General features: G+C 44.0%; 1 protein-coding gene across 1 annotated transcript in view; it reads left to right on the top strand.

Annotated features, from left to right (window-relative positions):
- Nucleotides 1-112: 112 nt before the first annotated feature.
- The window catches only part of LOC126418560 (carbohydrate sulfotransferase 8-like), a 153,772-nt gene continuing 132,439 nt past the window's right edge, over nt 113-21,445 (top strand). Inside the window, exon 1 of the mRNA XM_050085375.1 lies at nt 113-166. The gene's annotated coding sequence lies outside the window, so the exon portion shown is untranslated. The remainder of the gene's footprint in view (nt 167-21,445) is intronic.

A 21,445-nucleotide genomic window follows, 5' to 3' on the forward strand; every position in this document is an offset into this window, starting at 1 on the left:
TTGCAGCCAAACAGCCACATAGGTTCAAAGTACGATTATAATAATACAAAGAATTAGAAATTTTACACATTGTGGTTTGCACAGTCACTTACTCACCTGTGGCAACAAATCGTCGACACAGATCGACAGATCGAGAAACCTAAATGAGTGCATGGAGTTGAGACGAGTGCGTATTTCTTTCTTTTTTCCTTTATATTTCATACCTCCCGCCTAGGAATGGGCTAATCTGCGATTTTCCGATATCAGTGATTTTTCACTGCGATTGTCGCACTTGAGAATCGCAGTTAACGAATTTACAACTTGTATCTATCCGCACGACACCAATGCTCTGCGATTTTTGCTACTTCCGCGATGTTATACTGTCATAAGTCGCAAGTAAGAAGTGAACTGTGTCAGTACGACCAAGAAATATGTTAGTAGCCTGTATAGGCGATTACTTGTCAGGATCTTTCAGTAACACAGCTGACAAAAAGTTACGTGAAATGGTATTATTAATATTTCTAACGATTCTGCCAAGCTGTTACAAAATACACGAAAGAGAAGCTGCTTCACAGAGAAAATTTCATCTCAACAAAACAGTCAGTAGTAGGTTTTATTGATGTTCTTCCTTTGGCTTTAATTTTGTGTTAACCTGGCTCAGGTAAAATGTTTTGCGAGTCAGCACCCTCTTGCTCTGACACTAAATGGAAAGAGGGGAGTGCTAAAGCTAGAGGTCCCTCTGCAGGTAAAATCCACAGAGCGCTGCTTCCCAAAATCACTCACACAGCGAGTTTGCTGCACTCAGCATTTATGGCCTGCAATCCATCCCTGTCGCCTCGACTACGGCTCTCAGGTACAAGTTGCCTACAGGTTACACATGCAATTATAAGAGCATTCTGCCCACAATTTGCTCATGTGAAAAGGTCATAAACCACACATACCAAATGTAGTACTGGGGAACACTGAAATCATGATCTAAAATATGAATATTAATCTGACTGACAGTGTTGTTAAAGTGAGAGAGTGGTGTGCCACCTCTCACTACCTCCCCGTTTTCCAATAACTACTTCATGGGAAGTGTCACACTTCAATAAAGAGGTTAGTGTGACACAGAGCATAAGAAATTATGACAGTCTAACTGGGTCTTTGAAAAGAACGTACTGGACCCTGACAGCTTTGCCAAACAAAAATTAAAAAATCCTACATGCTGTCTTGACCTCATTCAACCAGGGGTCACACACACTCAATTCTGCAGGCGTGCAAAAATTTTGTTATTTTCTAGGTGTCAGAATTGTTCTTGTGGCTCTCAGGTCTTTGACATGCACCTCTGACCATAAATACATTGATTGAACAGTTAAAAGGTCATGCAGACATTTAACTGATCCACTCACACCAAAGCTGAGGTCAGAGATGATTGGTTTCCCTGATCACAATACAATATCATTAAGCATAGAGCATTCTCTGCCTCAGAGATTTTACTACCCCTGCCCAAGCATTCAGCATTCACAGTGATTCAATCCTCCACAGAGACAATAACGTGACAAATTCTATCCACCCAGTCAGCAAATCTAGTTCTTTTAGCACAACACAGTAAATTGTGTTAACACAAAATAAATGACATGTGTGACATAGTGAAACTTTACACAAATGACAAAGGCAAACTAAACATTTAAAAAAATGGTTCGAATATTAGTGTATTTGTTGTGTGTGATCTTTTTTCAGCTTTAATTTCAGATGAGAGTTACATTGTAACCCAGTAAGAAAGGAGAGTAACAAAGATTACATTTAATGTAATAAAATAAATACAGAAAGCTGCACAAAAATAAAAATTAAAAACAAATGTATTGTAAGTCCTCTACTGCTCCTTTTTCAAGGATCCTTAGGGAGTCCAAAACTTAACTTTAACATTAGATGGACAAATAAACACAGCACTACACTCAATAGATGTGTAACAGTTGGATGTGGCAGGTGTAGTGGGGGAATTGGTGCTAAGAAAAAGGTTACCCCTTTACTTAACATCATTAGTGGTGGGAGCGGTGATGGAGGCAGGACCTGTCACCAGCCTATGGCAGCAACCAGTAGGCATCTAGACTATTGACAGGCTACAGTTTGGGGCAGCAGTTAACAAACTGTCGCTCTTGTCGAAGACAGTCCTGCAACAGCAGTTGTCAGTGTTGTGGCAAGTGTCTGGAGACGTCAATCACTTGGGCTGACACTCTCTAATCCCTTATTTCTGGTCAGCAGTGGCGTTACATCGATGTCCAATCTCCCGAGACACTCGTGTCAAACAGCGGTGGTCCCAGGTGGTCGTGTAATGTGAGGGACGATCCTCCGTTACTTCTGGTTGCAGGCGAGGCACCCCTGCGGATGGTTTCCCTCTCCATTGACACGAGGGCAAGGGAAGAGCAGGACTCTGTCCGTGCCTCTGTTGCCCTTGAGCTGCCCCAGTGTCCTCACATCAGCTGGCTGCCTGCCCTGTCATTTCAGGGGGTAGGGGTAGGGGGCGCCTGTAGGTGACAGCTGCCGACGTGGTCACTCAGAGACATCGTATCAGCTGCTCTGCTCAGGTGGGGTGGTCGCCTTACTGTGACATCAAGGCGATAGCCGTGCCCTGGGTGGTCTCATTATGTCGTTGGCGAGCCTCCGTTGCCTGCTGGCTGCCTTCCCACCACTCAGCCACGTGTGTTCCTCGCTCGCTGCTTGGGACACCGTAATTCTCTGCACAATCCTCCTCCTCCTCATAATCATTTAAGACTGATTATGCCTTTCAGCGTTCAGTCTATAGCATAGCCCCCTTATAAAATTCCTCCATGATCCCCTATTCAGTGCTAACATTGGTGCCTCTTCTGATGTTAAGCCTATTACTTCGAAATCATTCTTAACCGAATCCAGGTACCTTCTCCTTGGTCTACCCCGACTCCTCCTACCCTCTACTGCTGAACCCACGAGTCTCTTGGGTAACCTTGCTTCTCCCGTGTGTGTAACATGACCCCACCATCTAAGCCTGTTCGCCCTGTCTGCTACATATATAGAGTTCATTCACAGTTTTTCTTTGATTTCCTCATTGTGGACACCCTCCTGCCATTGTTCCCATCTACTAGTGCCTGCAAGCATCCCAGCTACTTTCATATCCGTAACCTCAACCTTATTGATAAGGTAACCTGAATCCACCCAGCTTTCGCTCCCATACAACAAAGTTGGTCGAAAGATTGAACGGTGCACAGGTAACTTAGACTTGGTACTGACTTCCTTCTTGCAGAAGAGAGTAGATCGTAGCTGAGCGCTCACTGCATTAGCTTTGCTACACCTCGCTTCCAGTTCTTTCACTATGTTGCCATCCTTTGAGAATATGCATCCTAAGTACTTGAAACCGTCCACCTGTTCTAACTTTGTTCCTCCTATTTGGCACTCAGTCCGTTTATATCTCTTTCCCACTGACATTACTTTCGTTTTGGAGATGCTAATCTTCATACCACAGTCCTTAAATTTCTGATCTAGCTCTGAAATATTACTTTGCAAACTTTCTATCGAATCTGCCATCACAACTAAGTCATCCGCATATGCGAGACTGCTTATTTTGTGTTCACATATCTTAATCTCACCCAGCTAGTCTATTGTTCTCAACATATGATCCATAAATAATATGAACAACAGTGGAGACAGGTTGCAGCCTTGTCTTACCCCTGAAACTACTCTGAACCATGAACTCAATTAACCGTCAACTCTAACTGCTGCCTGACTATCTATGTAAAGACCTTTAATTGCTTGCAAAAGTTTGCCTCCTATTCCATAATCTCGTAGAACAGACAATAACTCCCTCCTAGAAACCCGGTCATATGCCTTTCTAGATCTATAAAACACAGATACAATTCCCTGTTCCACTCGTAACACTTATCCATTATTTGCCATAAGCTAAAGATCTGGTCCTGACAACCTCTAAGAGACCTAAACCCACACTGATTTTCATCCAATTTGTCCTCAACTAATACTCGCACTTTCCTTTCAACAATACCTGAGCAGATTTTACCCACAACGCTGATTAAAGAGATACCTCTGTAGTTGTTACAATCTTTTCTGTTTCCATGTTTAAAGATTGGTGTGACTACTGATTTTGCCCAGTCTGATGGAACCTGTCCCGACTCCCAGGCCATTTCAATTATCCTGTGTAGCCATTTAAGACCTGACATTCCACTGCATTTGATGAGTTCCGACTTAATTTCATCCACTCCAGCCGCTTTATTACACTGCAATCTATTGACCATTTTCTCTACCTCCTGAAATGTTATCCTATTTCCATCATCATTCCTATCCCACTGTACATCGATTTCTGAAACATTACTGATCGTATTTTCACCTACCTTGAGCAATCTTCAAAATATTCCCTCCATCTGCCCAAGGCATCAACAGGATTCACCAGCAGTTTTCCTGACCTGTCCAAAATACTTGTCATTTCCCTCTTATCTCCCTTTCGAAGACTGCTAATTACACTCCAGAATGGTTTTCCAGCAGCTTGACACAAAGTCTCCAACCTGTTTGCAAAATCTTCCCAAGATTTCTTCTTGTATGCTGCAATTATCTGTTTGGCTTTGTTTCTTTCTTCAACATAACTTTCTTTGTCTACCTGAGTTCTAGTATGTAGCCATTTTTGATACGCCTTCTTTTTCCTGTTACAGGCTGCCTTGATTGTGTCATTCCACCAAGCTGTTTGCTTCATAATACCTTTACACTCTACTGTTCCAAGACATTCTTTAGCCACTTCTAGTACTGTGCCCCTGTACCTTGTCCATTCCTTTTCCAATAACTGTAATTGACTACATTCAACTAACCGCTACCTTTCTGAGATCACTGTTATGTACTTGTGCCTGATTTCCTTATCCTGAAATTTCTCCACTCTTATCCTCCTACATATGGACCTGACCTCCTGCACTTTCGGCCTCACAATACCAATTTCACTGCAGATTAAATAGTGATCAGTGTCATCAAAGAATCCCCTGAATACACGTGTGTCCCTCACAGCCTTCCTGAATTCCTGATCCGTTATTATATAGTCAATGACAGATATGGTTCCCCTGCCTTCCCAAGTTTACCGGTTAATGTTCTTATGTTTAAAAAAGGGAGTTTGTGATTACTAAGCCCATACTGGCACAGAAATCCAAGAGTTGTTTCCTGTTCCTGTTAGCCTCCATATCCTCTCCAAATTTACCCATAACCTTTTCATACCCTTCTGTTCGATTTCCAATCCTGGTGTTAAAATCACCCATGAGCAGAACATTGTCCTTGTCCTTTACTCTAACAACTACATCAGTGAGTGCCTCATAAAAACTATCCATCTTATCTTGATTTGTCCCTTCACAATGCGAATATACTGACACAATCCTAATTTTCTTGCTAGACACTGTCAAATGTATCCACATCAGTCATTCGTTTACATACCTTATTGCAACTACGCTGGGCTCCATTTCTTTTCTGATGTAAAGCCCTACACCCCATTGTGCTATTCCTGCTTTGACTCCTGGCAGGTAGACGTTGTATTCGCCCACTTCCTCTTCTTTCTCACCCCTTACCCGAGTGTCACTAACAGCTAAAACGTCCAACCCCATCTTACTTGCAGCCTCTGCCAGCTCTACCTTCTTCCCAGAGTAGCCCCCATTGATATTAATAGCTCCCCATCTCGTTACCATTCGTTTGCCGAGTCGTATTCTAGGAGTCCCTGGTTTGTCAATTAGAGGTGGGACTCCGTCACCTCCAAAGGTCCGAGGCATTGTGCTCTGATTGTTGCCGACATCATATTTAAAGTACCAGGGAAGCAGATTGCTAGCCTTACTTGCCCTGGGTTCCATTGAGTTTTACCCCTAACGGTTGAGAGACTAACCGGTGTATTTGGTAGTCTTTGCCGTCTGAGCACAAAGGTGACCACCACGACTCAGAATATGTCCGAGATGCCCAACCTTATTCCAAAGTAACTGGTATCCCGACTGTCAGGACCACTTACTTGGCAACTCACACGTTGCACAATCCTTAGCGAATATTTTAGTGCCATGTTTTTACAACGAATGTTTACAAAAACACATTCGTAGAAATTCATAACAAAAATATGAACTGATGGCAGTTCTACTTTACAGAATTATTAACGGAAAACCGTGTCTCTCTGCTTTCTTTCTTTTAAATAATGTTACTACTAATGTTCTTTTGAAGAAAATTCCAATCGTCGATAGTTAATTGTGCCTCTAAAAGACATAAACTAATCATTTTCTAGTTGTGAAGCCCGTGTTGCTTTTGTGGACGTCAGTGTTTTGTTAATTTCCCACTCAAGCACCCCATATGGGCTAAGCCAGTACAGGCTGCAAATTCATACTTCAAGCACTCTCACACCACGTAACATTTAATTCTAATTATTCTACCCCTTACCAAATTTAGCTACCTCTAACCCTTTCTACTTTACACTGCTCTAGACTTTGATGCTTTTCCTGATGCTACTTATTGGATGGTGACATTGACATGGATATCTGGTGCAGAATCCGGGTCGAATAGTGATTACCGCCATCTGTACTGCCCTGTCAGACATCGGCACGAATTTCCCTCTGAAACTGACCAATAACTCTCAAAAATCGACGTACAGAAATCATTAATCACCTGCTGCTGGAATGACATAAAACACCAAGTTTTTTATCATTTTTTAGTGCAGAAGGATTTGTATCTTCCGTTTCCATCTGGCACCATTCGCCGTTCATTTCTATTCATCTACAAACGCTCTACCGCGACCCGCACTCCACATGCTCACGCCACGTAATACAAAACTTTGCTGGTGACGCACCTCTGGTGGTGGCGAACCACAATCGAAATACCACAAGGCAAACATTATCGCACTGCTGGCGACAATCCATAAGCGATAACCGCAGACGAAGAAGTACCACCAGCGAAAAATATCGCACCATAGGCGAAAATGAAATGTAATGATCGTGTGTCATTGTTGGCCGGGAGTCCCCGTCTGGGGAAGTTCGGCTGCCAGGTCTTATTTCAGGTGACGTCACGCTGTGCGACTTGCGCGTGGTTAATGATGAGATAAGGACAACACAACGCCCAGTGCATGGGCAGAGAAAACCTCCAACCCGCTCGGGAATCGAACCCGGGCTCGCCCATGGTAGGTAAGTACGTTACCTATCAGTTAAGCAGGTGAACACCATAGGCAATTGTCCATAGTGTAACCACATTTGAAAACCACCAACGAGAACACATCGCTCCACTGGCGATAATCCTAATCGAACTGCAGCGAGAAAAATAACCATACTCGATCGTCAACGTGCCTCTGGCGTGGAAAATCCATGTTCATCTCGCAAAATACTCCCATCGGTATAGGTGGCTTGATTTTATCATGCCAAGCTCCACTGTCGGATCACAAATCTACTTCTGTGACACCACTATCGCCTCGTGTCCCCGAATGGTGGAGCAGACCGTGCATACGCCCCACCGGCTATGCACACAATATCAACGGAAGAAACCAAACCATTACTACATTCCAAGATGAATTCTGAGAACAATTATGTCTCCAATACTTGTGCACTTATTTCTGATCCAAAAATGTAATTTTCACAATGAGACTCTGCAGCGGAGTGTGCGCTGATATGAAACTTCCTAGCAGTTTAAAGCTGTGTGCCGGACCGAGACTCGAACTCGGGACCTTTGCCTTTCACGGGCAAGTGCTCAACCAACTGAGCTTTCCAAGCACGACTCACGCCCCCTCCTCACAGCTTTAATTCTGCCAATACCTTGTCTCCTACCTTCAAAACTTTACAGAAGCTCTCCTGCGAACCTTGCAGAACTAGCACTTCTGGAAGAAAGGATATTGCGGAGACATGGCTTTGGTAGAGCACTTGCTCGCGAAAGGCAAAGGTCCCGATTTCGAGTCTCGGTCCGGCATACAGTTTTAATCTACCAGGAAGTTTCATATCAGCGTACACTCCGCTGCAGAGTGAAAATCTCACTCTGGAAACATCCCCCAGGCTGTGGCAAAGCCATGTCTCCGTAATATCCTTTCTTTCAGGAGTGCTTGTTGTACAAGGTTCGCAGGAGAGCTTCTGTAAAGTTTGGAAGGTAGGAGGCGATGTACTGGCAGAAGTACAGCTGTGAGGACGGGGCGTGAGTCCTGCTTGGGTATCTCAGATGGCTGAGCACTTGCCTCCTAAAGGCAAATGTCCCGAGTTCGAGTCTCGGTCCGGCACACAGTTTTAATCTGCCAGGAAGTTTCATGTAATTTTCACATTGTTCCATCACATACCTTTGCTGTGTCGTCACGAGCTATTAATACGGCAATGTTCAAGTGTCGAACCAACCAGTTTTATTATAAACCCAAGCGGCTTCCACCAAGAAATTCTTATGCATTAAATAATTTATATCCGTCAAACACGAGAGGATATGTCACAAATTTGCGGTGCATTATCAAAGTGCAAATGCTGGACAGATGTCACAGGAGAAGACGTTATCCGTTAATTATAATGATAAATCGACCAAAAAGTGTAAGTGCGATCACATAAAGAACAATTTACTAAGCGACTACATAAATGAACAGGAAACAAATGATTTTTAAAACTAATTTAATGATACAACGAGGCCACACTTCTGCTGCTGTTTCTGTTTGAGAGGTTGGATGGTCTCATTTCCACTACTACTGGTGATCACGTTGAGGACTTCGCCTACCAGTCCCTCCTTTTTTTTCCTGAGTTCCAGCCCAGCTGTGTGAAGCGTTTAGAATTTTGCATTTCCCTCCTGTTGCTACTTTTGTTTCTGTGAAAGTGACCGCCATACTTCTCCAGTCTGCTTCTATTATTTCCCTGAGGTTCATTATTAAATCTTTGGCCTTGATACTGATTTCTTGTTGCCCTGTTTCTATTTGTATTTCAGTGTCGCATTATCTCCTTATCACTATACGGTTGGCCCAGGTAACGGTTCCTGTTGAAAGCATCTCGGAAAACTTTGCCGGACTGCGGCACCCCGATGCTTCGTAATCCTTCCCTAACATTATTTCCTGTTTAATCCTTTCTTTGGTGTCCTGTGACCAGTAGATAGTTAGGAAAGCCTCTCTGACTGAGGCAGTTTGCTGCAATGTAACGCATGTGCTCTGCTATTGAACCCTCCAGGCATCTGTTGTATTCTCCAACAGTTTATTGAACGTAACTTCTTCTACAATACAATAGCTGGCTGTACAATAGATGTAGACGTCCGTCGATCTAGCCGGAGATGTGGTTCCTCTCGGTCGGCTGGTACTTCGATCGGCGGTGCTGTACGGCAGCTTCGGTGATATCTTCTCGGAGACTCTGCTATAGCGCTTGCCATTAGCAGCAGACGAAGACTGGTCTGTCTTTGACCGGCCGGGCCTATATAGTGAGCTGGAGCCAATAGAAACTCGGCGTAGGAATCCATGGCCGGATATGTCGCGGCGACCTCGGCAAGGAAAGGTTCCTATTAATCGACTGGAATCTTCGGCGTGTTTACCTGATATCTTCGCCTGTTTGACTGTTGGTTTGGTTTCCCTCATAGCGTGGCTGTTATGCGGTGCTGCCTGCCATTTAGGGGAACCCGATGGCAGACAGTATAGCATCTAACAGACAAATTCCAGTTTGTGTACTAGTGGCGATGACTCGGGTAGTACCGTATCACAGTGAGCAATCCATGACTTGGGGTGAAATGAATTGTTATTCTTTTTGTGAACCTGAAAGTTTTGAATTGAAAGAAAATGTCTTAAGTCGAAATGTTTGTAATTTTGCGCCCCTAGACTTTCTCTAAATTCTGGTGTGCGTGCGCCCAAGATTTGTTGGCCGACCGATCCCTGAATGCTGTCATCTCGTGCTATCAGACTGATACAATAATGTTTCCGTACGTCCGAGTCGCGTGCAGTTGTGGTCCGGCTCGGTACTTGGTGCACTACTGCGGGCGCTCGGCCGAGCGTCATACCCCGTTTAGCGGGCGCTCCTGCCGTGTTTCGGTCTATGCGGAGTATGTGGCTAAGGTTGAGTTGCAAAAATTTGTCTTTGGCATACCTGGCGACCAACGAATTATTGGCAACGTGCTGTTGCTTCTGGCTGAATTTCTACAGGAGCAACCCGTTCGTATATTTGTCTCATCTCATCCACCAGCTCATTCCGCTGTATAGTCGGGCGTGTTTGCCCGTCTTTGATTTCTAACATTTCCTCCTGTGTCTTTTCAGCTATTCTCTGTCCCTGTTTTTTGAGAGCAGAAATAGCCTTCTTGGTTGCGCTCACTTCGACCTTTGCCATCGCTATCTGATCTCGCGCAATCTGGGCGTTTTCCGCGCATCTCGTGCTACTAATCTGGCTGTCCTAGCCTCTCGTATGGACTCTACCGCTACTTCTCGCGTCTCATCTGACTTTCGCCTAATGTCGCCAGCCTCTGCTTTTACACCCTTGACTTCATTCCTGATCCGACCTACCTTTTCGATAAATTCATCGGCCCTCCTTTAAATTTCCTTAATTCCTTTCATGACATCGTCCTGTCTCTTTTCCTTCTTATCTTGTCGCTTCTGAGTTTCCCTAATTTCATTAATGAGGATCTCCTGTCTTTCGTTTTCTTCCTGCTGTCTCTTTTCTTCCCTTTCCTGTCGTCTCTTCTCTGCCTCTTGCATAAACTGAGTGATCCATTCTAATTACGCATTTCCAGCAACGTACCCAAGACTACACGCACGCGATTCAACTTCTCCGTGACGCTTTGTCCTCGAAATCGGGCTGTTGCTTTTCCTGACTGTACCTCTTGCCGTATATACAGATTTACAGAACCTACATGACCTGCTACGTCGCCAACATTTTCACTTTCGCTTCCTGAGTGGACTGAACCCTCATCATCGGAGTATTTTGCATTTTACATTTGTTTCCTGTTTGCAGAGTGATTTAAATGAACTTCTTCCACCGTTCTATTTTGTTTTACATCAGTGGCTGGCTCGTGTTCCACAACGTTAGTGCGTAGCCCTGCTCACTACACACACGAGCTTTGTTTCTCGTAAGCATTCAGATCATTTGCTACTTCCGCAAGTTTCTTACTGTGGTGTGCGTACTGTAAGACCTTCGGTACACACACCATCAGATTATTTGACTTGTCGCTGTAACGAAGTAGGCGAGTGTCAGCAATATGTCTCGTGGTCTTATCGTGGCGTGTTTATCTTCTGCCATTAGGTCAGACAATAGAAATGCCACTTGCACGCTTAGAGTAGCAGATTGACGGTGACCAACTTTAAACAGAACTTGATTAATTTTCACACACATTTATTAAAATAATAAAAATCATAGACATTACGTAACTTGATTCTGGATGCTGTTTACAATTGACAATCTGAAGTCCTTTGGTCTTGGTACGTTAATCTTATTCTCACATATGTCTGATACTTCACAAAGTGTCTATACATTTCTCTTCATGGCTATGTACAGGAATATGATAATCTTATTAGGTGCAGACTTAAACTTGACTATAGACTAGTACAGACTGGTGCAAACAAATGCAGACTGACTAATCGGAGGTCTGTACACTCGTTATAATACCTCGAGCGTTCAGCGCGAGTGTGATCCGCGAGGGGCAAAGGTTCTACGTTAGCAGCAATCTCATTGGCTGCGTTACATATTAATACACGGATCGGCGGAAGCAGAATTCGGTCCGTCTTTATGGCAGCGCCATCTCGTAGTGCGGAGCGGACGAGCGCTGCGTCTGCGCTGTGGTGCTTAGCGGGGCGCGCTCTAGTGGGAAAGTTGTGTACGCGCTGACTACGCGGAACTATATACACAACACTTACTCTAACGCATCACGCGCCACAAGTCTACTCTGGTCTTGTTTCAAATAATGCACACATTTATGCCTAAGCCCATGAAACAGAACCCATCCCAAACTGTTGTAGACATCCCCATAAACAAATATGTTCCACCAAAGCTTTCACAACGCTATTAGCAACGACGTAACATCAGACAAGTGACGCAGAAGTCACTGACAAGACACTATGAGAGAATGAGATAGAAACAAAATAAATCAATGACACAAACAATACACACGCTGAAATAAAATGGCTACGACGTACTACAAAATACTGAGATAGCAAGCGTAGCGACAGAACCGAGTCTTAATGTTCTCAGTGTACCACAGTCGCACTTTGGGAAGAAAATGAAATAAACGCCTGTTAGCCAACCCAGACACAGCACCGGGGTTCCAACGCTGGGGAGCAAGCCTCCACTTCGCATATCCTGAGAGGAGCTAGTCAGAGAATCAAAACCTCTCTTGTCTAGGCTAGGGAGGTGTCAAGCATGGCCATGTTATTAAAAAAAATCTACCTAGACAGAACCGCAGTCCGTCATTTACGGAGAGATCTAATCTTTCCAGGTGGACTGTTTCCAGTTTCCGAAAGAATGCTGTTAAGCTTCCCAGACAGGCGTTCCCATGGAATATGTGTGCTTTTTGCCACTCGCTAAAAGAACCAGGTGACTTCCTGATGTCAAGGGAACTACAGTCTTGCATCCACTAAATACATGCACCCACTCTGTCTGTATCATTCCAGCTTCTAACATGAGAATGCACAGAGTTCTATGACCTTCCCACCATTTGCATAAAGGCTCAGTTTACGGCAGTCTCACTTAAATGGCTTCCTCCACCCACTTTCTGTCAACTGACTGCCTTCACGGCAGACGGCCACCTGGCCCAGGTAAGGTGTTTTGGGAGCCAGCACCCTCCTGCTCTGACCCAAAGTGGAAAGAGGTGGGTGCTTCAGCCAGAAGTCCCTCTGCAGGTACAATCCACAGAGCGCTGCGTCCCAGATTCACTCGCATAGTCAGGTCGCTGCACTCAGAATTCATGCCTGCAATCCGTGTCTCTATCTGTTCTCCATCGTCTCCACTATGGCCCCTCAGTTACAAGAGTTTCTACAGGTTACACACGCAGCTATAAGAACATTCTGCCCACAATTTGCTCATGTAAAAGAGTCAAAAACTACACATTCCAAATGTAGTACTGGGGAACACCGAGATCATGACCTACAATATCAACATTAATCTGAGTGACAGTGTTTTTAAAGTGAGAGAGTGGCACGTCACCTCTCGGTCTTCTGGCACCCATCGAAGCTCACCAATCGGCAGTAACTGTTGCATGGCATGCCCGTATAAGTTATTTACATTCAAGTACATCATGCAACTCGAATCAAGGGATGCATTGAACTTGTCACCCATCCGTGGGTTATTTGCCTTGGCATGCCTATGGACACAAACTCTGCCATGGATCCCTTGCTCAAAGAAAAGAAGCATGTCAGTATTGGTCAACAATTCAGTGCTACTCTTCGTCTTCTTGAGCATTTGACCACGTACAGCCATTCATACTGTTCTAAGGTAGATATGTTCAATTTCCACGCCACCAGACATTCATGGCATGCTCATACTCTACATCTGTTATGGCTTCATCTGCAATGTTGCTAGACAATGCAGTTATGTCGGGTAGCCCGGTTTCGCCACACTACCCACATACTCGTATGAGAAAACCTCCCTTCTTAACAAAAAGTTGAAACTTTTGCTCGTTGGGAAATGCATCTCGGGTGATACGCATATCCTCCCGAGGCAGAGTTTCACCGAGCTTCTGGAGTGGTGCTGCATAAATCGTAGCACGTCAAGGTAGCGGAGTGTAGTTATTGGCGTCATTCATATGGAGAATGGAATATATTTCTCAACGCTCTCTGGTAGGACACTGACCTGATCTGTCCCATGTGAAATCAGCCAAGTGCTCAACAAGAAAGTGAGTGTCATACTCGCTTAAATTATGGAAGAAAACAGATACGTGTCTTCGTAGCTGGTACTTCAAATTGCATGTATTGTGAGCTGCACAACGCAACTTCCCCGTAAGATAGCGGTGGTCCCTATGAGGAGTTTTTGCTTTTATATCTAGCGGCAGCCCACAAATATGACAATCAACCATGTTAATACATAAATCTTCATTCTCCTTCGATTTGGTCACAGTAACGGTGCCGCAGTAAAGCTAATTAACCTCCTATGAAAGGTTTTCAAGCTCAGTGAGCAGCCAAATCGCAGGATTATCCCTGACATAAGATATGTAGCGGTTAAGACTTGAATTATAGGATGATACAATGTGGTTCGCTGCTGCATATAATACATGTATTTCTGTAAAGATAGCAAAGTGAGTCTGTAAGGTCACCTTCACAGAAGGTCACAAGAGCGATGAGGCATTCAAAGTCAGTGTACACTACATACAGGCATTGCTCCTGAAAGTGAGCATTTTTAAACTTTACGAATTTGTTTTTCTCTGTAGGTGTAATAACATGTACTGGATCTTTGGAAGTGCAGTGTGCTACATTCTTTGCTAACAACTTGTCTGAGGAAAAATATACCTTAAGCAAATATGCTTAACACGATGACTGGTCGCCAGTTTGGAGGAAAGGAGCTGGGACATGTCAAACATAATGATTGGTCGGCAGGTGACAGTTAAAGAGATCACTGTAGCAAATATGTACTAATACCAGTATTGCTGGCCCCTGTGTTGAACACAACCGAGGTAGATTCTTCCTACATGTCGGTCAGAGGCCTGAAGATGGCGTAGTAAAACGCTGAAACTGGTTGCCAAATAAAATAAGGTTGAAAACTGACGGCTGAAAGGTGTTTAATTTGACATTCTCTATTCGAGTCCTGCAACCATTTCTAAAATGATGGACATGCAGGGACTTGGTGACAATTCCTTTCTCTTCATTTTTCTCATTGGACAATAAGAGGACAATAAGAGCATACTTACATGCGTCTTAGGTTCACTGGCAAATTTTGAGAAATGGAGAGGGCCAACGCCTATATGCTTCTTCTGCTCGCCTGTTTTGTGTTTCTTCTGCAGGCCATAAACACGACCTGATATTCTGGTATTCTGCGCCTGGATCTTGACGGGGAACTCTATACCATCAAAGTTATAAGACTCACGAAAGTCAAGGTATCTACCATATTGAGATGTACACTGCAGATTTGTCTCGTAATTTCTTTGGCAAGCCAGGGCTGACCATACAAAATTAGCCTGATCAGATTTATTTTCGACATTAATACATTCCCTCTTACCAGCTATAACCTTAGGGATCTTGATATAGCTGACCCCTCGATTTACGGATCATCAATATATTGATCGATGCCCAGTTGTAGTATTTGGCTGAGTACCTTAGCTGATCCCTAACTTCCATCTTGGAAAACCAGGCTAGTATAGCTCTGAATATCGATTCACGAAACCACTTGATGATTGATGTGCTCCGAGTTATCACACCATTATCCTTCCAAAAATAACGAAGGTTTGTCTCTTCAACACCTAAGGCATCTTTGGAGGGAGGGGGGGAGGAGGGTGTGACAGTTCGATGCACGGTACTGCACTGCACAGATCATTGACTACCTCGAGGAGCTCCGTTTTTACGACAGGAAAGCAGGCTCCAAAAAATTCAACAGGGTCGCGAGACCATCCTGCCGTATTCTCGATCCTTGTGAACGAGGTTCGCTCCTCAAAGGCGTCTGCAATCACTGAGTATTCTAACTTCAGTAATGGTGTCACTGACCTGATGTCTTTTACTAAAAGGATGGAAGAGGGAACTGCCACTAGCCACAGGATCGTTGCTATTGCTAATACTATAACTACAACTAGGTGATGGAACTTTTTGCAGTGATACATTGAGGGGTATGTTCCGTACTTTGCAAGATCAGCGAGGCTGGGATGGTGGTGGAAGAGGAGGAATAGATGCTGTGGTATCGGGCCAGCACTGGCAGCCTTTTTGCTGCTGGGGCTGCAGCCCTGATCCACTTGTCAGAGGGAGGGTGGCCCATGGACGCCAGAGCGGAGCTGGTGTGGTGGCAGTGGAGGGGGTGGCGGCGGCGGCTTCTCACGCGGCGTCTAGCAGCGTCCTTGCCAGAAATTCACGCCTCACCAGGCCCGACTTTGGCAAAGTGGGCTTCGCTGCCCAAGTACTCACACCACAGCATATTGTATGGACGGTGTGCTGTAGAGAAAGAATAATGAACACAATTAAGTAGAACGTTCCAGGCATTGCCAGCTGTCGTTGCCGCAAGGAAGGAAAGAATACTGGGGTTATTTGTAAGCAGAGTGAGTATGTATTACCTATTTCACTCTGGCTTCTTGGCATCTCCCTCGTGTCATCTGCCACCTCCTCACGCTGATGAATGTCTCGCTCCTTTTCCTAGACCCACTGTATCATTTTGTCCTCGCCTGAGATGGGGAGGAGCCGGCTGCTCAGCACCACTACATCCCCCTCAACATGACGACCTAATAATAAAAACATACACCCACAAAAAGGATAACGAGGAAAAATATGCGCTTTCATAAGAACTGCGATGGTTTCTCCTTATACCCAACACATACTCCTCCCTGTACATCTTCTTCTACCAGGAAAACAACTACAACAAAGAATACATAACATTTTTAAGTATATGATGAAATTTTTGAGAAAAAATTATTGGATATACAGGGTGAGTCACCTAACGTTACCGCTGGACATATTTCGTAAACCACATCAAATACTGACGAACCGATTCCTCAGACCGAACGTGAGGAGAGGGGCTAGTGTAATTGGTTAATACAAACCATAAAAAATGCACGGAAGTATGTTTTTTAACACAAACCTACGTTTTTTTAAACGGAACCACGTTAGTTTTGTTAGCACATCTGAACATATAAACAAATACGTAATCAGTGCCGTTTCTTGCATTGTAAAATGTTAATTGCATCCGGAGATATTGTAACCTAAAGTTGACGCTTGAAACCCCCGACGGGCGTTTCATAGGACGTGGTGGACGCATAAATTGGCCAGCCCGTTCTCCTGATCTTACACCTCTGGACTTCTTTCTGTGGGGTACGTTAGAGGAGAATGTGTACCGTGATGTGCCTACAACCCCAGAGGATATGAAACAACGTATTGTGGCAGCCTGCGGCGACATTACACCAGATGTACTGCGGCGTGTACGACATTCATTACGCCAGAGATTGTATTGTGTGTAGCAAATGATGGCCACCACATTGAACATCTATTGGCCTGACATGTCGGGACACACTCTATTCCACTCCGTAATTGAAAACGGAAACCACGTGTGTACGTGTACCTCACCCCTCATGGTAATGTACACGTGCGTCAGTGAAAAAGACCAATAAAAAGGTGTTAGCATGTGGACGTAATGTGCTGTTCCAGTCTCTTCTGTACCTAAGGTCCATCACCGTTCCCTTTGGATCCCTACGTAATTCGGTGCTCTCCGATACACACGATCGAACAGCGGAGGAGTGGTACTCAAGCGTCAACTTTAGGTTACAATATCTTCGGATGTAATTAACATTTTACAATGCAACAAACGGCACTGATTACGTATTTGTTTATATGTTCAGATGTGCTAACAAAACTAACGTGGTTCCGTTTAAAAAAACGTAGGTTTGTGTTAAAAAACATACTTCCGTGCATTTTTTTATGGTTTGTATTAACCAATTACACTAGCCCTTCTCACGTTCGGTCTGTGGAATCGATTCGTCAGTATTTGATGTGGTTTACGAGATATATCCAGCGGTAATGTTAGGTGACTCACCCTGTATATTGAAACAATACGAAGTTCTTAATGAAAAGAAAAGAAGTAACGTTTATCGATTTTGATCCCCAAAATCATCCACAACAACAACAACATACTACATACAAGTTGAGATTTTTTTAGAAAGAAACTATGTCTACATGACATATACTGAAACAATGCGAAATTCTTTAGTGAAAAAAGTCACATTTAAAGTTTTTGGTCCCTCGTTTCTCACAACATATTTCGTATACAATGAAAAATATATATACTACTTACAATGATATTGCAGCTGCTGCCAATGCTGTTACTGTTGCTGCCCCTGCTGCACCTCAGCATTCATTTCATCCATAATTCGGTGGATATATGCTGGAACGATAAGACGAAAGGTTCTTAATACGAGATTCTTACTGAAAAAGTAACATTTATCGATTTTTTATCCTCGAAAGCATCTACAGCAGTAATACAAAGGAAAAAATGTATACTTATGACGATATTGCTGCTGCTGTTGTTGCCTCTCATCCTGGATATATGATGAAATAGTAGGACATGTATCCAATACAAAATTCTTAGTTAAAAAAAATGTGATCCCACGAAATCATCTACAGACTCGCTGGTCACACAAGTGTTACAAAGATGGAATATATACTTACAGTGTTGCCAACGCTGCTGCTGCAGCTCCTGCTTCTGCCTCTGCTGTTGTTGCCGCTGCTGCACTTCAGCATTCATTTCATTCAGATTTGGTGGATATTCGCGGAACCAATAAGAAGAAATGTACAGGGTGAGCACAATGTCTTGCCCTGATTATAACAATTTATTACAGAATAACCGTTCGACATAATAATTTACATTTGATGCCGTTACATAGTGTTACCAATTTTTTTTAAGACCACTTACGTTAGTAAACCTCAACATGTGCTCCCTTGGTAGCTCGGAGAATGTCGAGGCGATATTTCAGTTCCCGCCAGGTGTTTCGCAACATGTGTTCTGGCACAATACCTACAGCAGCTTGTATCCTAGCCTTCAGTTCGTCGACGTTAGCAACTGGTGTGATGAAGACTCTGTCCTTGATATAGCTCCAGAAAAAAAAGTCAAGGGGCGTAATGTCTGGAGAGCGGGGTGGCCAGGGTGTTGGACCGTTCCTTCCAATCCATCGATTCGGAAATGTTTCATCCAGGAAACCACACACTATCAAAGCTCAGTGGGGGAGAGCTCCATCTTGCTCGAAAATTATCCATGGTTGATATCCTTCTAACTGTGGGGCAATTAACGGTTGCAAAACGTCTAAGTAAATGTTAGCGGTAATGGACTTTTGCGCGAAGAAAAACGGTCCAAAAACTTTGTTATGCATGAGACCACACCAAACATTCACTTTTTCGCTGTAACTGTACAGTAGCATGTGGAGACTCTGAGCCCCATATACGGACATTATGCCTATTTACCATTCCAATGACACGAAAGGTGGATTCATCGGTAAAGCATATGCGATTTAAGTAATCGTTAGCGCCATCAATCCTGTTGAGAATCTCAGTTGCAAATTCAGCACGTGTCAGCAAATCGTTCGGCTGCAAGGCCTGCACGATTTGCACTTTGTCAGCATGCAACCTAAGCCTTTCATGAAGAATCTTCACCACACTTGCTTGCGGTATTTGACGAGTTGATTTAGGCGGACTCCGTTGAAGCGATTGCCGAACACGATCAACATTTGCATCACTCACATGAGGCCTGCCACTTCGAGGACGATCTTCAGCGCTTCCTGTTTCTTTTAAACGTTGCATACCATCGCTTTATTGATCTAACGTCAGGAGGGCTGCGTCCATAAGAAGCCCGAAATTTACGCTAAACACTGATGGGCGATTTCGTTTCGTGAAACCACAGTACACATTCACTTTCTCCTGCTTGGACGCCATTTCGCCAGCAACTAACGTGACCTAACAGACCGCGACTGTGTTGTGGAGCACTAGCGCCATCTATTGGTCACAACCAGTAACACTAACCTATGTAAGGGCATAAAATGTAACTTATTATGTCAAACGGTTATTCTGTTATAAATTTTTATAATCAGGGCAACACTTTGTGCTCACCCTGTATTTCGTACCACTACTAAGAAATTCTTAGTGGAAGAAAAAGTTACAGTTATCGATTTGAATTTGTACTTACGAGGTAATTCTCCATGCTGCCCTAACTGTCTGTGCCGTGTGCCACCACTGGATATCCCGCTGCTGCTTGATGCACCTGATCGCTTGATGTTAGGTGAATCAAACTAATGATTGACAAACACAAGTGAGAACAAGACAGTCAACCTCAGACAACGGCGGATGAATGCAGAATGAGGCTGGGAGTGGAAGGGTAGTCTTTATATACCTTCACTGATTCAGCATCAGCCAACAGGGACACAGTTTTCTGGAACACATCCTCAGCATGTCTTGCAAATAAGTCCACCACTCCATCAGATTTATTGAGTAATTAATTAATCCACTGCAATGCATTGAGAAGCACTAAACACGACGCATCTAAACTGAAATCCAATTCGCAGTAATGTATTCAGGTAAGCCTTGGTCGACAGGGTTGGGCGGGTTGATCGGAATTCCCTCAACCAGCAGCATGTGACAGGAAACAACCACTCGACACATAGAGGGAGAGCATTTGTTTGAAGAGGAATTTCTAGGGCATCAAATATCAGAAGACTGCCGCCACCTTACGCTTTGTTCAGGGATTAGTACGACATCCTGTCTGCATGTCGCATGAGACAGCTGGGGCTGAGGGACTTGAAAGACTTCTGCGATGCAATGCTTGTGAGTGTGGAATATAATTTTTTTGGGCGCTATACGCCTATAATTGAGAATAGGAAATGTTATGGAGAAGTAACTATGGCTATGGTCCAACATGTGTAAAGAAAATAAATGTATCCGATCATATGGGTGATATGGATGTGATGTGGAACATTTGCAAATTTCGGTATATCAATAGTCGTAAGGGTATGACAGATTTCACATGGAGAAGTTATGGACAGTCATAAGGAGGTTACAGATACTGTTATTTCAACGTTGTAAACTGATATTTCCAGATCCATAGCTGTCAGATGGAGGTATTTCCGATACTTCGCTCGTTGTCATACGTCATCAGATTGGTGCTAATTGGTGCTACTGTCATAATATTTAATTATAATTACACTGATAAAGACGTGGCTGGTTTCCTAGGCGTGCGGGCGCGTGGCAGAGGTAGTCGGTGACCAGAATGAATTGACGTTTCTGGTTTAAATTGTGAGCCACCGCTAAATCTCACGAACCGGTCAGGTGGGGTACAACTGTGTCGCCCTCTAGCTAGGTAAATAGCGAACTAATATTCAATGTGTGTTGGGCAGTCTTCGCGATCGAGGGTGTTGCTAGTATTCTTCGATTTTTATGTAAAAATATGAGAAATTCAATACCGATCAGTGCCAAGTGTTGGCACTGGACGTGTTGATAACATGCGAATTCCTACCACTCCAGTCATCACTGAGATGCAGCGTGAGATGTCTGGCCTGGGGCACGGTGTGTGGACAATGCGGCATGAGCGTGCAGGGTGTGCGTGTGTTTCAGCGATCTCCAGCATCTAGCCAGGACAACTATTACTACGAATTGGATTTCAGTTTAGATGCGTCGTGTTTAGTGCTTCTCAATGCATTGCAGTGGATTAATTAATTACTCAATAAATCTGATGGAGTGGTGGACTTATTTCCAAGACATCCACAGCCCAGCATTTTTGGAAGGGCTACCTAGTTCTTCTGGAATCCCTTTGCTTCATCTGTTCCATAATCTCATAGAAGTGGAAGTGTGAGGACAAAGTGATGTACCGACTGCCAACACCAGGCCTGCACGAGTGGCGAGGGGCCGGGGAGGGGGATGGAAAGTTGGAGG

This window comes from Schistocerca serialis, chromosome 9, assembly GCF_023864345.2.
Source record: "Schistocerca serialis cubense isolate TAMUIC-IGC-003099 chromosome 9, iqSchSeri2.2, whole genome shotgun sequence".
In the NCBI taxonomy this organism is placed as follows: domain Eukaryota; kingdom Metazoa; phylum Arthropoda; class Insecta; order Orthoptera; family Acrididae; genus Schistocerca; species Schistocerca serialis.